The following is an 18,585-nucleotide window of genomic DNA, read 5'->3' as shown; positions in this document are numbered from 1 at the left end:
AGACTGGGGCACCACAAAACACGAAATACTATGGAAATTACCCCATTAAGGGCATTATGGGTCTCTCATTGCTGGAAGAAACGAGTGGCTACTGCAGCTTATTTAGTATAACTTTTTGCATTTTTTTTTGGTGCGCCAGTTCACCCAGAACACCTAAATCACTGTTGTGGGCCCATCCAGACTGCCAGATGGGAGCTGACAATGGGATTTTAAAAACAATTTGTGGAGCCCCTGGCACCACCTAGGGCTCCTACAACACACCAGGTCTTTGGGGGGCATGGGGGAGGCCCAAGGCTCCCGTGGCCACATAGTTCCACATCTGTATCCATCCACAACCTCCATCCTGACTTTCATTAAAAAAAAATGCTCTGACCTTCCCCTCACCCGGTGAAGGAGGTGACCCAAAATGGGCCAGCCAGGTCACTCACGACCTCCTCTAGCCTTCCTAACAATGAAGAGTCGATGACGCAGTAGAGAATACAAACGTACTTGTTTATTAGTAAATACACTGCAGTGGAGTCCAGTCTGACCAGCCTTCTATGATGGCTGGAGAGGGACTGACTCTAACAAGCATAAAGTTACATTATGTATGTTGTGGAGCCCTCAAAGACCCACCTACTAGGGAAAGTATAAGTAAATGTTATAATACAATGCGGGTACACAGCATGGGTTTTGATTCATTTGCCGAACACAAGCTATCTACTGCCCAAGGTCATCTAGTTTATCCTCCCCACCGTGCAGGTGGGAGAATGCCTCTTTGTAACGGGAAAAGCAGGCGTTAATGAGAACACTTGCAAGTAAACGGAGCTAAAACAGAACATGAAGAAACAAAACGTACTTGGAGCCATTTCTAGTAAATAATCAAGTAGCAGTTTTGATTATAATACAAGATGGCGTCTACTAAAGCCAAGATGGCAGCACACATGCTAACGTTAATTCACAACACATCTATACTTATTGATTGCAAACATATACAATAAGACTTAATCATGATTTAGCTACATAAATGCTAACATAATAACATGTGAAGCACGAGTAATATGGCAGCGAAAAAGTGTAATTCCAACACCTGTTCCTTGGCTCACACTGATGCATTTTAATGAAAATGGCAGCAACAACATTTTTTAAAAAACAGTTCTTGGCCAAAGGAATGCCTCTGGACCATTCCCCAGATCCCTCAAGGACTTGGAGCCCCTTATATTGTTAAAGTAAATACATTTTCAGGAATGAGGACCAAGTCCCTGAGTTCTGTAATGTCTGCCGCAATATTCTTATTCATGTTACAGCCAGATCACTTGCTTGATAAAAGTCCCCGATGGCCAATTAGAAGGCTTGAATTTTTGCATTTCAGCCAAACTGTCAATATATCTGTACATTTTGACCCTCAATTTCATTAAAACTACTGAAAATATTTGCACCAAATCAAAAAAGCACACTTTCTGAGTAAAGTTGCTATGTTATGTGAATTTGTAGAGCATGGCTAATCACCTGTGAGGATATCCAGGCACTGAGTAGGTCAGGTCTGAGGGAGTAGATGAGATCATGCTTGTTTTGTCTAGAATAGCCATTTCATGAGGGAGGGGGAGGGTCTGAGGTGATTCTGGAGGTTGTTCCAGGTCTCTGCTGTGAGGTATGAGAAGGGGCATTCTCCGCTTCTGGTCTTCTTGATGTGAGGGAGATGTGCTCTTGCCTGGCACTCTGATCAAAGGTGTCTGTTGTGTTGGTAGAAGTTGAGGTGGTCGTTAAAGTAAACTGGACCACTGTTGTAGGGAGCTTTGTAGGCATGAGTAAGTAGCTTGAACTTACATCTTTCCTGGACTGGGATCCAGTGGAGATTGTTGAGGTGTGCAGAGATGTGGTTATTTTGCTGAATGTTTAGGATGAGGATAGAGGTGGCATTCTGGGTGGTTTGGAGTTGGTGTAGAACATGGGCTGTGATTCTGTATAGAGGGTGATTCCGTAAACAAGCCAACTTGTGATAAGAGCCTGGGTGACTTTTTGCCTATTGTTCAGTGAGATCCACTTGAAAATCTTGCCTAGCATTCACAAGATGTGAAAGCATGATGAGGCAATAGTGTTGGTCTGTCTGCTCATGGAGAGTTTGGTGTTCAGGATGATCCTGAGGTCCTTGGCATGATCCACAGGGGTGGATGGGGGGTAAGTTCGGAGGGCCACCAAGAGGTTTCCCAGGGAGAGTGGTTGTAGCTGAAGATTAGGATCTTTGGTTTTGTCTATTGAACTGGGGGCAATTGTTTTTCATCTAAGCAGCGACGTTTCTCATGAAGTTGGCAAAGTTTGCTTTGGGGGTGCTGGTTGAGTCAGTAAGGAAGAGAATAAGCTGTGTGTCATCGGCATAGGATAATTCTGTTGATGCCGTGGGCTCTGATGATGTCCGCGAGGAGCGTCATGTAGATGTTGAAGAGTGTTGGACTGAGCGACGATACTTGAGGGACTCCTCAGATGACTTTTTTGAGGATTTCCACTTGAGGGCCAGTCCGCAGATACCCAAGTACTGAAGCTTTCTGATAAGCCTGATTGAGAGCTGTATAGAAGTTGATGGAATTCTAGATGATCTGTGAGTTGGGTATTAATGTCTTTCTCAATTGATCTGCTGTTGAATTCTACAGTACAGCATTGACTTCTGCATTTTTCCAGCATGATGGAAATGTGGCAGTGGTTATGGAGGTGCTGATGATAGCGGTGAGCGCAGGGGAGGTGATGGTTCTTCCAAGGTTATATTTGAAGTGGAAATATGGGTCTGAACGGGCTCCTGAGTGGATGGTATTCATCAGGGCAGTGTGTTTTTCATTAGAGAGGAGCTTCCAGTTGCTTAGCTGCTGTTTGGGGGTTAAAGAGGTGTCTGGCTGGTCAAGGGAGCTCGTATCGGTATGCTGTGCATCGAATGCATTGTAAATCTTGCCAATCTTCTGTTCAATGTCGTTTCAGAGGTTTTTGCAGAGTGCTTGGGATGGGATGATGTCATTATAGGCAGATAGCTAGAGGGATCGAAAAATCCAGCACCTGCTTGCGAACCAGATTTAATTAGGGCGAACTATTTTTAGGTCCTACTCGCCCTTTCTGGCGACTAGGAAGATAAACTCACTTTTGACCTCTGTCTCTGAAAGCAGAGCAAATGTGTCTAGATAGCAAGATTTGAAAGGCATCTTTATTGCTCACAAAGTGAATGAGCAATAAAAATGCCTTTAAATCGTGTTAACCTGTCACATTTTCTCACATAGGTCAAGTGAATTAGTTCATACTTTCATACTGTAGTTAACCCATTACCCGCCTCTTTGGGGTACTGATAACGGCAGTGTGGGAGCTCGTAAACATTACAAAACACTAGTCTCCGTAAAAAACAAGTGAAGCGCACTCATGCATCAACCGTCTTATGCAATTCTAAGTTTATTTCATTCTGAAATGAAAGCCTCTCTCTCACCCAGAGCGTTTTGTGAACCTGTTCTCAACATAACTAAAAAATCTATTTCTGCCCTCCTAATTAGGAAATTTAGAAATCTGACCCATAGCCCAGGAGGGCACTTTATGTGATAGTTCAAGTGGCACCTACAACAATGGCTTTTAAAACTAACACCCAGAGAAGCTTACACAAACTTACACGTTCTATCACATTACACTATTAATTATATTGTTTCTTACAAAATAATGAACCTTTTTATGTTTTTATTTTGTGTTAAAAAAGATATGATTTTCAAGAAAATCCTGCTAGTACACACAAAAGTGTGCCTTTTTCCAAGATATAAATTGCGATTTTTTTAAAATGGTAAGTTGGGAACTTGCCATTTTTCAAGTGTCCACACCTCTAACTTCCTTTAAGTGCTTCACTGCTGGGGTTTACCCTCTCATGGTGCCACCCTATTTCTGTGGAACTTGTTTTTCCATGGTACAAAATTCTCAATTTATTTCATGAAGAGCTATTTTCAAGGTGCTCGAAAAAATAAATAAAGAACTCCTGAGAAACTATTTAAATATGATTGATTCAATATTTTCAGGTTCTCACTTTTAAACTGCAGGGATATACAAAAGGTGTAACCATTTAAAACATCCTATTCAACGTTTTTAAACATTTAAATCTCAAAAACTACTACATTGATTTACACCAAACCTCTGAAAGTACGCTTTGCAAATTAGGTTTTACAAATCATGCCAAGTATGGCGTGAATCCAAACGGGCAGGAACAATTTGAGTTTCTCTACTCGCAAGAGCACGGGCAGATAATCACATGTCTGCTCTGACCCGGCAGGCACATTTTTACAGCTACCTTTCTATTTAAATTACTGTGTATCGAGAGTGGACTCTCAGAAACAAAGTACTTTAGCCGGCCTCAGAGGATGAGACCCCGTGGCCTTTACAGTGTTGTGGAGGGGAGTCTCTCTTCCCCCTACACTTTTATTTACAAATCCTAAGATGGCTGCCCCCACAATATAATTGGCAACCAATCAGATCTCTGGAGATCTGTTGGCCCCACGTATCCCTCGTGGCGTGAAATATACAATATTTTTTAGCCTTACTTGCTCAAAAACTATTGAACAGGTTTACACCAAAACACAACAAGTACACATACTAGACCAAGATTTAGCTTTCAGCAAAATTTGGCATAATTCATTCAGGCTTTGGGCTGTAGATGTGTCTAATTTTCCTATGGAAAAATGAATGAGGAAAAGCTGTTTTTGGGACCTTGGCTATTTCGTGGCCCCCGTTTGATGGATTACCCCAAAACATTCCAAGAAGGAGCTGAGGTGGAAGAACATGTTTTTGGAAAGTTTTGTGAAGATTCGTCAAGCGGCACCAAAGTTATTCGGAAAACAAAAAAAGATTTTTCTATGGAAGCACGATCCTAACTGTATATATATATATATATATATATATATATAAGCTACAGCTCGCAACAAGGCACCGCTTACACGAGGAAATCACGGGCATGGACCAACTTGATTATTCAGCATTATTTTATTGTTCCCACATTTCGTCAGGACGCGTTTCGGCCGTCCAAGCGTCCTTGATCACATATATATATGTATATATATATATATATATATATATATATATATATATATATATATATATCTTCTCCACTCCTTGCCTCGGAAGTAGTCACCGCCGCCAAACCAACGGGTGTCTCGTCTGTACAAAAGACCTCCGCTGCCGGGTCTTTTCGAAAAAGCCTCAACGAGTAGAAAACCACACGCTGACGAGACCGTGTACCAGACAAATTAAGTTTTATTTGTCAAAACCCTGGACGCGTTTCGCCTGACCAGCAGGCTTGATCACCTAAGGTACAATGTGAACAGAAACCATTTAAAGTGCAAAACAGGTTACGAGGTCACGTGACAGGAAGTTTAAGGAAAGAAATGGAAAAAAGACTTATAGTTCATTCCATCACATAAAATAAATCCTTGAAAATCATAGCGGAGCTCAGCTTAATAAATAAATTCATCGGCAAAATTGACAATTGTGCAAACATTGTAATACACAGTCACAATTAAATACAGTTCTACTGATTTAACCGCAATACCATAAATAGTACGATAGATTGTGCCCGAGTGGGCTTGTTGTCATTGTCAAATTTTTATGCCGTTTTTTTGTGTCATAGCGTTAAGCAGACCGCAAGGAATACCGCCCAAGTGGGCAAATAAAGCAGACTGGTTTCACATGTGACCCCCACTTAAATTTGTGACACCCTTAAAATTGTGCAAGTTAAAATAAAACCTCTTTCGTTTGTGGGAGCGGGGATCCTAGGCCGACCACCAACTCCTGTTGAATAGATAAACTTGTACAGCAGCCTTTAAGCCTAACTTCAGGTCCAGACTAAAACAATGTGTCTAGACATCTAGATCTAAAGGTGTGTTTTTAAATCTTCTTCTAGGTTGAGACCTCCGGGGGCCTTGGCATTGAGTTCCAGTATATACCTGGACTCAAGCCGTCTCAACTTCTGCAAGCGATCCCCGCCCCTACTGCTGACAGGGACAGAGTCAACAACAAAGTAACAGAGCCCTGTTACATCTTGATTATGGACTGTCTCAAAATGCCGGGCTACCGGGTAGGCAGGATCGGCATGTTTGATGGCTCTCATGTGTTGCAGGATGCGCACATGAACTGGATGAATTGTGCTGCCCACGTACCTCAGGCCGCATGGGCACTTGAGCACGTAGACAGCATAATCCGTCTTACAACTAAAAAAACCCCTGATGGTTTTAAGTCTTTTAGAAATTCCAGTTAGGTATGTGCGAGTATTAACTCCTGCAGTGCAGGCTTTGCATTTAGAGCATTTGATAAAGCCAGGTTTCCTCTTTAGCCACTCCAACCCTTTCTTCTGATGGTGAACGACATCAGGCAGAACATTCGAAACCAACATTTGTTTGAATGATCTGGCCTTCCTGTAGGTAATTTCAGGTCTCCTCTGTACAAACTGCTCAAGTACTGGATCATTGGCTATAAGGTGCCAATGCTTGTTAATGATCCCCCTTACTGCTTTATGTTGTTTATTGTATGCAGTAATCATTCTGATGTTACTTTTGGGGCATTTGGCTACCTGATCTTTTGAGGGGTTTTTGAAAAGAATTTCTTCCCTACCTCTCCCTTTGGCCTTCTGTATTGCACTAGAGATGTTTGATTCAGAGTATCCCCTGGCCTTGAATCTTTTCTCAAGGGTGGCGAGCTCTCGTACCTGGCCTTCGGGGTCACTGCAGTTACGTATCACCCGCAAACTTTCCCCATACGGGATGCTCCTGATGAGGCTGTCAGGGTGGAAACTGTTTGCGTGAAGCAGTGTGTTCCCTGCTGATGGTTTTCTGAACAATTGGGAATGTAGTCGGCCCTCCTTCACAAAAATGGTTAAATCAAGGAAATTTAGAGATGTTGAACTAACTTCACAAGTGAATTTTAAGTTCAGATTGTTGGCCTGAATCCTATCCACAAAATTCCTGGCACTGGCTTCTGAACCCTTCCATATTACAAATAGGTCGTCTATATACCGACTCCACTGCAATATGTTTTCGCCCCATTCAGTGTGGAACTCCGCCCGGATCACCTGCTCCTCCCACCAGCCCATATGCAAATTAGCATAGCTGGGGGCGAAGCAGGTGCCCATCGCGGTCCCACATGTCTGTCTATAGAGAGTAGACTCGAAAAGGAAGAAGTTGTTGTTAAGACAAACAGACGCCATCTCCACCAGCATTTGTGAGTGTAGCCAGAGGTTGATCGGTCTGGCTCGTAGTGCATGTCTCACGGCCCTCAGGCCGTCCTCATGTCTAATGCTGGTGTAGAGTGTGGTGACGTCTATTGTCATGAGAAGATAGTCTTCTTCCCAAGGCAGGTCGTAGATCTTACGCAAGAAATCTCCTGAGTCTTGGACATAGGATGGGAGTTGCTTGACTAGGGGGCAGAGGAAGGAGTCAATGAACTTTGAGGTGCTTTCCAGGCCCCCCCCAATTGCAGAGATTATAGGTCTCCCTGGGGGGTTGACCGCACACTTATGCACCTTGGGTATTAAGTAGAACACCGGTGTTACTGGGTTACTCACTTTCAGAAATTGCAACTCTTCTTTAGAAATTAAGTTAAGTTTGTACCATTCAAGCAGTTGAATATTATATTTAGCAAAGCTGTCATGCATAACTTTGTCCATGGTTTTAACATAATTGTTTCTGTTGTTAAGTTGCTTATAGCTCTCACACAAATATTGACTCCTGTCCCATAGGACAATATTGCCCCCTTTATCTGCATCACGAACAATGCAGCTGCTGTTGGACTTCAACTTATTCACTAAGGCAAAATACTCCTTTTCTTGCTTGTTAAATGTTTTATTCTGCACACTTGTGCACTTCTCAAGGTTTTTAAGGTCATTGACCACCAACTCATGAAAAATGTCCACAGAGTCTCTCACACTGAGGGGGGTGAATTTTGATTTAGTTCTGAAGTCAGTGCTCACAGTCTTGGAAATGTCTACATTCTGTTCTTTAGCCAAATCCAGAGCTCGGCTGAGCACATCCACTGTGTCTTCTCGAGTTTCATCATTGATTTCTAGAGCCCTAGAAATTGTCGTTTCATCATCAGTGTTTTCAATATCATGGAGTTCCATCATAAGATCCATATCAGAGACCAGCAAATTGTCGATACCGGTAACAACAGTTTTTGATTCCCTGCCCGTTTGAGGTTCTTTGAACTTGTTGAGAGCAAAGAATTTTTTCAGTTTTAAGTTTCTCACCAATTTGTAGGTGTCTATGCGAGTATCTACATAGCTGAATTCGGATGGCGGGCAGAAGGATAAGCCCAATTTTAGCACTTGTTCCTCTTTGGGTGACAGGGTTAGTTTAGTCAGGTTAATGATGGTTGAGTCTCTGGCTTCTCCCTGTGATATTTCAGCCGCAATCATTTTGCTTTTTTGTTGGCGTTTTCTCCTCCCTTTCCGCCGCCGGCTCCTCTGCCTCTTCCTCTTGGTCTTGTTGTGTAGGTTACATGGCGCCTCGGTCTCAGATTGAAGCGCCGGTCCTCCTCTAAAAAAACTAGCTCATCTATTACAGTGGGGACAGTTGCTGCAGGACCCGCTCCTCCACTTGCGCCCTCTTCCGGGTCAGTTTCTAAATCCGAGCTGACCACACTGCCTGCATCGGATTGGCTTACTTTACCATGTGGAGGGTTCATTTTCTGTTTGCGTATGGTATCGAATTTTTTAGCGAAGGTGTAAATTTGCCCCCTTTCATAGTCCAATTTGTCTCTGAGGAACTTTTGGCTTTTACGTTCCTTAATCGATGTCTCCAATTTCTTTAAACGGTCTTTCATCTCGTTTATGTACTTGGTGACAAGGTCTTGATCTGTATCTTTATTTAGGACTTCCATGATTTGATCGATCTCTACTAACATTTTTTGCCTGTCGGATTCAGCATATTTAATCAGGATTGTTAGCATTTTACATGAGGCTTCATGGTTGTTGCCCGCCCACTCCCTCAGCATGTTGGGGTCGGGGTTCTCGTAGGTTGGAGCTACCATGATTCTCAGACCCCGAGGTACTCGCTTAACTTCCAGGTACCGCTGGAGCGATCTTTGCTCCCACCATTTTGAGAGTTCCCCTCTCTTCAGTTTTTCAAGTCTCTTAAGGCGTGTTACAGTATCTGAGACGGGGTCAGCGTTTCCTGGAGGTTTGGCTCGGCTGGTGGCTGCCTGTACATCGTCAAACACGGAGAGGGCGGCCTCCTCCCGCTCCCGCATTTCTTGGGCTGACATAATTAATACTCGAAAAATACCTAGGAACCCACGTTCCTGGTCCGGTAACCGTCGGGGACGTGGCGCGCTGCAGCTGGGCCACGGAGTTAGCGATCAACACCCGACTTCCCCGTTTCCTGGTCCCAACTCGGCGTCTCCTACCTGGCCCTGCACCATTCACCGTGTGAGTCCTCCGACTCGAAAACGGGCTCGATGAGGCTCCGGGTGTTACGTCGCACAGTTCTGCTCGGCAAGCCTGCCGCTTCTGTAGAGGAACCAGGGGGGCGGTGAACATAAAACTTCTCCACTCCTTGCCTCGGAAGTAGTCACCGCCGCCAAACCAACGGGTGTCTCGTCTGTACAAAAGACCTCCGCTGCCGGGTCTTTTCGAAAAAGCCTCAACGAGTAGAAAACCACACGCTGACGAGACCGTGTACCAGACAAATTAAGTTTTATTTGTCAAAACCCTGGACGCGTTTCGCCTGACCAGCAGGCTTGATCACCTAAGGTACAATGTGAACAGAAACCATTTAAAGTGCAAAACAGGTTACGAGGTCACGTGACAGGAAGTTTAAGGAAAGAAATGGAAAAAAGACTTATAGTTCATTCCATCACATAAAATAAATCCTTGAAAATCATAGCGGAGCTCAGCTTAATAAATAAATTCATCGGCAAAATTGACATATATATATATATATATATTCCAGTACTCTATCCTTCAGAATCCAATCACCAGCCAGGACTCAGATAGACAAACGCGGACCCATTTTTTCGTGCTTTTCATTATTTATTTAAAGTTATTTCGCCACGCATCAGTATGCCGCCATGACGCGTTTCGTCATGGCAGCATACTGATGCGCCATGACGGTCGCCAGTAGGTAGTTATAGTTAGGATTATTTTGTATAGGGAATCTGCAACATTCTATTGGAAATAACTTTGGCGCCGGTTGAGGAATCTTCCTGAAATTTTCCTTGAATTTGCCTCACGGCGCTTCGCTCCTTCCCTGAAAGTTTGGGGGGGATTCATCAAGCGGGGGCCGAGATAAAGGGGGCGTCCCAAAACGTGTTTTCCCCATGTTAATTTCCATAGGGCAGTTGGACTCACTTTTAGCCCGAATGGCTGAATGGATTTCCACCAAACTTGGCAAAATTGTAGGGACTGGTAGCCCGATGTGCCTTTGCTATGTCTCAAGATATGTGCTCCAGTGGATTTTGATTAATTTAGGTTCAAAAAAAAATATATATCTATAAGCGCGCCCCGGTACGCGCACCGGGTCGCGTACCTGCGCGCTACGCGAGTTCGCGCGCGGAAAGCTGATTGGCTCTCGGGTGTCTGTCAACATTCCAAACAGTCCGGATCGGCCGCCATCTTGTGTCTCGGTAGGATCGAGACACAAGAGGTGGCAAAAACAAAGGGGGAAATGACCAAAAGGGGGCAGAGTAGACCCCCCTGACCCTCTAGGTTTGAGTGGGGGCCATAAAAGGGTTTTTAAAGAATGTAGCCTTTTTTTATAAATTGGAGGTAGTTCTAAAAAGAACAGTTTTCTTCTTTTTGTTGTTTTATATTTTTTTTATAGTTTTTTGGAACATTTTGTACTTTTTTTGGCTTTTATGAACAATTTTATATTTTTTTTGTTATTTTTATGGGGACAAACAAAAAACAGGGAAGCTCAACTGGAGCAAAAAAAAACAGGAAAAAATTAAGGTTTTTTGGGCAATTGTGGTTGTCACCAGCACGGTTGATGAGCTTAATGCTTTGCTTACCATAGGTAATTGTTTTACCACAAAATATACAAACGATTTTGTATTGTCCAAACTGTGTTTGTATGTTTGGGACCATCTCCCTTGCCTCTGGACCCGATGGAGTGGGTTGCTTACTTTGGGAGGTGCTGGGAGAAGATTGGGTTCCTGGTCATTTCTCGGACCTCTGCCGCAGCATAGTTGTTAGGGTGCCGGCGTTGCATGTGGCGAATCATGGTGTTGTTGCCAAAAGAGTATTTTTTGTTAGGGTTCCCCCTTGAAAGTTGAATGCCACAGATTAGACGAGTCACCTTTGGCGCATTTACTTTCTTCTGGTCCTTTGGGATAGAAAAAAACTCCCAGATAATGTGCTCCTTTGGCTTATATGGGGTAGTGTCTTCAGGCAGGAACCTCCTCCTCTCCTCCTCCTCCTCCTCCTCCTCCTCTTCTTCATCTCCACCACTGTGGTGTTGTGGTGGTCTTTGTGGTGGTGGTGGTGGTGGTGGTGGCTGAGATGCACCTGCTGCTGCTGCTACTGTAGCCATTTTGCAGTCCAAAAAGGCACGAAGATGTCTTTCAACAGGTCTTCCTCACTCAAAGTACAAAGTGAGAATGAGGAATATAGGTTGGGGCTTTTATCATTTGGAAAACAAAACTGTCCTGAACCAATGAAAAGTGTTATTTTCAGGTCACATGACTGGGGCCTTCATCATTTGGAAACCAAAACTGTTCTGAACCAATGAAAAGTGTTACTTTCAGGTCACATGACTCGACGCGCTTACGCTACGCGACCCGGGGCGCGCCCCGTGGCGCTTACGTAACGCGTTCATATGCGCGTGGCTACTTCCGGGTGCGCTTACCTCGTGCGTATCACGCGGCTACACGATACGTCACGATGATGTTTTCGTTTGCGGCATTAGCGCTAACGGGACGCTCACCGGTACGCGCACCGGGGAGCGCCGCAAGACTGCGCTTACCGGTGCGCTCACCAGTACGCGCACCGGGAGCGCTCCAGGGCAAAAAAAATAAAGAATATACATATAAAAAATAGTATTACATAAATACACAATATAGAATTCATTAAAAAAAATATTATATTTGATAGCCATGAGTGATGTCACTGACCATGTCATGAGTGATGTAATATGTGACGTCATCAGCAGTGCATTGCAGGCGCGCAAGTTATAGTGAGTCCAACTAACTATAACGTGGGAATTTCAATGGTTTTATGTCAGTAAAATTTCCAGCTAACTATAACTGGCCTGAAACCTATGGCTTTTTCAGTGAATTTATTATTTTTTTTAAATGCTAATTCCTAACTATAACTGGTATGAAACCTATGGTTTTTTCAGTGAATTTCATAGGTTTTTTAAATGCTAATTCCTAACTATAACTGGTGTGAAACCTATGGTTTTTTCAGTGAATATATATATATATATATAATGAATATATAATATGAATGATTATAGTCCTGAACAACATGGACAAAAATATAATCCTCCGAAAATGTAAGTTAAAATATTCACTAACAAAATATAGTGAATTCTGTACTTATAGTAAAAATAACTAAAATATTAATTCCAACTTTTGTCTTATAATATGTTACAAAATATTTAATCAAAAATCGAAATTACAGTAATAGACAGTTTTAAACCTGCAATTAGAATTAACAAAGATATCAAACACCAATAAATGATATAACAAAATTGATATAATTTAAAAATGTGGAATGTATTTAAATATCTAACATGTTTAAATTGTAAGAGTTATAATGCTTTTTTTCAAGTATATAATTAAAAATATATATAATTATTATTAAAAAATATGTATTTTGCAGTACAAGTAATCGAAAAGGTAAATAACCTTTTACACTAGAAAATATTTAATTGACATACCTTAGTTTGATTAAAACATTTTAATAATTTTTGTAAACATATGAGTCAAAAAATAAAATTAAACAGCTACGCAAATACGGTTATTTTTCATATTTTAAATATATTGCTTCTAAATATACGAAAATGTATAACATTTTTTTAATACATTTTAAAACTGAGGAATGTGCATCTGTTTAAGGAAGGGCAGATCTACAATTCTAACTCCAATCTAACTAACAGGGATTAACAGTAAAGAACATATATCTATCTAAAAGGTATTTCCTTTTGTATAAAAATCACGTTATAGGAGTATGATATAATAGGATTGTCCATGATCACTATAGATGGATTACTAATAGCATATCTGCTACATTCCACAGATTTTTAACTGTGATATCAAAATACCCTCAAAAAATCAGGGAGGACTCTCACGCACGTGCGGTTGCACAGGTGAGTTATTATAATGATGTTTTAGGATTAGTGGTTTGAAAGGATGAATGTTTGTGTTGTATGTAATCTTAATGGAGGGTGGAGCACTTACAAAGAACTACAGATAACTAGTAGTTGCCATGACTACATGGCTGTAAAGTAATATGCATTTTGGTATAAATCTATTTTTTGATCATGTGTTAATATTGATTATGTCATGCTTAATATATAGGTTTACCGCATGTACAGTGAATGTATTTTGAAGATATGTTTAGATTATACTGAAGTAGTTCGATAAACCTTGTGAGACAATGATTTTTTTTTAGGTAAAAGACTTTGTTTTTATTTTTTTAACTAGGTGACACCAGTTATAAGGAGAAATATATTAATTTTGTCCTGATGAAGGTGGTCTTATCGAAAAAAACCACCACTGAAACGCGGTGACGCTCTATTTTGTATTAAATTTGGAAGGTCCAACAGCACTGTGGTGACAGGGAATTAAGACTTTTGCCCTCTTTTGCACCAAAACATTCAGAATTAACTGTTGCAAGACAAAGTTAACTGTCTAGGTTTTCTCCTGTTAATTTATGATTTGGTTTTTAATTTATGTAGTTGTTTTCAATTACTTGTGCGTGCAATTTTAATGTATTTCTGTACTAGGGGTATTGTTTTTAATGACAAATAAATTCTGTGACATACTCAAATATAACTGTGATCTTCTTTGTAAGTGCTTTATAGTATGATAATGGAATGAGAAGTGTGTTGGATGCGAGTAGTGATGTGAGACGCTAGTGGCTTCTACATTAAACGAGACTAAAGGGAAAATCTTTTAAACCTCTTTTAACACCTTATTCACAGTTGTAAAACCAGCCTGGTCCAGGAGAAACCACTATTTCACCATACACAGGGCTTATTTATCCCCGGCTAGACTCTCTAAAATAGCTAAGGGTTCCCCTGTCAGTTGTAAAAAATGTGATATGGTGAATGCCTCTGATACACATATGTTTTGGGACTGCCCAGCCATCTCTGAATTCTGGGAGAGAGTAGGGAACACTCAGATGGATATTTTGGGCTTCCAGTTCACATTTCTCTCTGACTTATTATTTTTGATATATCAAGTGAAATCACAGGCTTAAGCAGGGCTTCCTATTTTTCGCTATCTTGCTGGCTAGGCGAGAAACATGTAAGAGATGGGCTGAGGTCATACCCCCCATACATTCAGACTGGTTGTCCTCCTTGTATAAAACCTCTAGGATTGACTTGGCCAGACTGAAAGGTAGTAGAAAGAAAGCCATTTGGGATTGCTTGATAAATTGGTTTCCTGGATATGAGATAATGATTTGCTCTCTTTGATGAGAGTAGTTAAATATTCTTTGATCCTATGATTAAGCCTCATGGGAAGCTCTCAGACTCTGCTGGGCCTCCTCCAGCAACAGTCATCGGTTACGAGTAATCAGAAGAGAGCGCGACCACCCTCTCCTTGACAACGAGAGGTCAGCAACATAAAGGGGGTTTATTTGCTACTGGTAAGTGGGCGACAGATACGGGGTTTACACCTCGAGGGCCTACGTCTCAAAAATTGAGTAACAGTAGTGACTTTCTAGTCTTCTAGTTGTCTGGGGTTTGAGGCGAATGAGGAAAAAGAAAAGGCTTGGAGAAGATCCCTTGTAGAGCACACTATTGGAGACACTCATAAGTTACATAGGACACTTGTTAGAAATGGGATTTCTGGTTGGCTAAGGCTTGCGCCAAAGCCAGGCAGAAACCACCACTCTAGTCAGGGCAAGGGAGTTACACGCTAAAGATAACTCCTGCTCACCCCCTTGGTAGCTTGGCACGAGCAGTCAGGCTTATCCTGGTGTATTGCCTCACCCACTTGCGTAATCTGAACTTACGCACACCACTTACTCATATAGAAACTCCAACACTCCTCTGGAGGTAAAATGAGCTTTATTAATATTCTAGACAAAGGCAATAAGTCACTGAAGCTAGTAAATTCTTAGGCACCGAGTGAAAGGCAATAAACAATGAATACACCACACTATAAATAAATATGAAATTGTGAATACAGGTATATAAACAGTTAATGTACAAAGCATCTCACCAGATGCGTCTGCACAGGAGACTTCAACATCCTGGCCAAGCACCACTGAAAACACCAAGTTGGGAACCCTGTAGAGACTGGGGCACAGGAAGTAATCTCTCCGGGCACCAAAGTCGTCCCACGAGTGCGTCCATTCCAAGACTAAGTTCCTGAGCTCCACCCCACAGACACTGCTTTTTATAGTTTAAATCAACATGTTCGAGAAGCCTCTAGCAGGCGCTCTCGCCCATCTATTCACAGGTGCTGGCCCCATCTCTGCATCAGATCCACCCATACAGACCTGGCCAGATTCTGTTTGGGTGCGCCAAGGCAAAAGACATTCCTTTCCCTATCTCCGGCCTTGGAGAGCTTTGCACAGCGCATCCTCCCTCTGTCCTAGAGATAAGCATAGAATTCACGAAAACAAGCTGAAGGTACAACATAACCTTACGAGATGCCTCTCACCAGCTTGCACTGGTTTACGTGAAAAACATGTTTATGTTACTGCCGAAGTGTAACTACAGGGCAAGGCAGCACAAAATGGGAGTGCGATGCAACAAAATGGAAGATCAGAGCATTGCATGGAATCTTGGTCAACATGTAATTTAGCACGTGTAAAATGGCAAATGCAGTACACCCAGATACCATGTGTAAAGCATTTGCGCATGCACACAGCACCAACATCCCAGGCACACTACAAAAGGAACTCCACACAAGGTTATATAAAAAAAATAGCCTTTGTATTCTCATAACACATTATAATAGTAAACACATACCAGACACTGTGCCAACTGGCACGGGCAATATTCGCATAGGATTATATACACAGGACAGGGCCACCTGGACCACTGTCAGAACCATCACAAAGCGAACTTAGTAAAAAAAACAGATCATGAATGTACAACCAGTAACTACTGGTAATCACTGTACTTAGCATCAACCTGCAACATAAACTACATTATGCACAGCATCACATCAGGCGCGAATTACATTCTGCGCCAACCTCACCAGCATAAACACATTATGAAATCCTCTCACAAGTCTAAACGCATTAGACCCTAGCCTCTTAAGTATAACTCACATTAGGGGCGTACATCACACAGTGAAACATAATCTCACTAGCATAAACCATGATAAGCAAAACAACCTCATAATCATAAAATACCACATTTAGAGGTATAACACAGGGTGAATAAAACATATTACATGAATTACATTTCCTAGCACCAAAATCACATTAGGGCCTGGCGCCCTATTTACCTCCCAGTCCCCCTGGCCAACTGGCCATCTCAGAAAAGGGGCCCAAATGCTCTGGGTTCCAAGAGTCAGGGCTCGCTGCCAAAGCAGCAAAATCCAATTGCGCCACTACGCAAGCCTAAACGGTGCAGCCGGCACTAAGTGCTGCGCAGCTGTGAGGAAAAGATGGGGCAAAGGAGTGCGTCTCACTCATAAATTCAGCATGTCCCCTAAAATAAAGAAAGGCCTAAACGGTGCAGCTGCCCACTACTTGCTGGGCAGCTGGAAATGGTCAAATGGGGCTTGGGCTCTGAAAGGCCCTTTAAACAAATGTGCCCCTTTCGTTGGAGCCACGGGGCTCTAAAAACAATTAGCAAAACGTTGGCGCCACCTAGGCTCTACAAATAATCATGTCCTATGGAGCACACTGGCTCCTGAAATAGTCATGAGCCAAACTGGGGTAGCACGGACCCTTGAGGACCCCACTGGGGCTCTTTAAACAAATATGGCCACGTTGGAGCAATCTAGGCTCTGGAATACGCATGACTCATGTTGGAGCCTCCGGGGCTCTAAGCAAAATATGCCCCAAGATCGGTGGAGCGACCCGCTGCAAGACGGGGCTGCTCAACATTGGGCAATGGCACTGTGTGTCGAAGGGCACCAAGCAACATGGAGCCCCCACTCACAGGGGCTCCGTAAATGAGGGACGAACCGTTGTGACAGCCCTCTGTCAAGCGGGGCTACCCTGAAGAGAAGCACCAGTGTGGTGCCTCAATTCTACTCTCCCCAGCCGGCTTCACTTACTGGCTCTGTGCAGGGGAGGCTCTCTCTCTGGACTCTTGCTCCTCTTCGCATGCGGTGGGGGCAGGCACCAGCAATGTGCCTCGAGCCCCCTCCGTCTTCAGGCTGCACTTGCTGGTGCCCTCAGTGCTCTCCCTCAGCCATGGGAGCCCCGCACAGGCAGGCGTCAGCTTCCCGACTCCGGTAGGCTTCTCTCCTCTTGCGCTGCTTTCCGCTTTCTCAGGCCCAGCCGCAGGCCCTGCCCACGTCGCAGGCAGAATTGGCTGAGTTCCGGGCGGCCATGGCTGGGCAGGAGCAGCAATTTCTCCAGGCTCAATGAGGGGTAGGCTCACTATAAATTGAAAATAGAAAGTGGGGTGGGCACCCGCGCACTAAATAAAATGAAGAAGCAGGGTGGGCACCTGCTTTATTAAATAAAAACAAGCGGCCATTATGCAGGGTGGGCACCTGCAATTAAATATGAGAATAAGTGGGTGGGCACCCGACACAGACCACAATGCGGGGGAATCCCTCCAGTGGGGATTCTCTCCAGCAAGGCGAACAGCATCGCGCTGCGCAGTCCATGCTCCTCCTCAGCTGGGCAAATAAAGGATAGCGCTTCCAGGCTCTAGATGAAGCCAAAGTCCTGGGACAAGGAGAATGAAGCAAATGGTCCCAAATGTCTTTAAATAGGAAAATAAAGCAAAAAGGTTCCAGGGCATAGCTGGGCCCAGGGAGGCAGCCCTACTGGCAAGTCCTACAGGGCCCCAGCAGCAGCACGCCCTGCAGCAATCAGGCTCAAAAGCAGAACATTTTCATGGGGTCACAGTCCCTTCTTTTATACACCATTTTCCTTTGTTCTCAAAGTGTAGGCAATGGGAGAACTAGATACAACTGGTTCATGGGAGCTCCTGAGCACTTTGTTTTGCTCAGCTCCTCTTTCCCTTTCACAGGATAGGCCATGGACATCAGGCGCACCACAGGGGGTGAAGCCAGCATTGTGGAGGGAAGGCACAGCCCTATTCCGGTCCTAGGTGCAACTCCTCCCTCCCATCTACATGCAGATCTCCCTATTCACCACCGGGCAGACTCATCCTGGCCCCTGGAGCCAGCCACACCATCCAGCACCTGTTACTCACAAGCCAGACAGGCAATTCACATCACACAGCACACAAAAATGCCAACTTCTAAAAAGCTGCACTCCTCTCATATCAGGAACTACCAAGG

The sequence above is a fragment of the Lissotriton vulgaris genome, chromosome 1_1 (assembly GCF_964263255.1).
Source record: "Lissotriton vulgaris chromosome 1_1, aLisVul1.2, whole genome shotgun sequence".
Classification (NCBI taxonomy): domain Eukaryota; kingdom Metazoa; phylum Chordata; class Amphibia; order Caudata; family Salamandridae; genus Lissotriton; species Lissotriton vulgaris.
Note: the sequence above shows the minus strand (reverse complement) of the source record.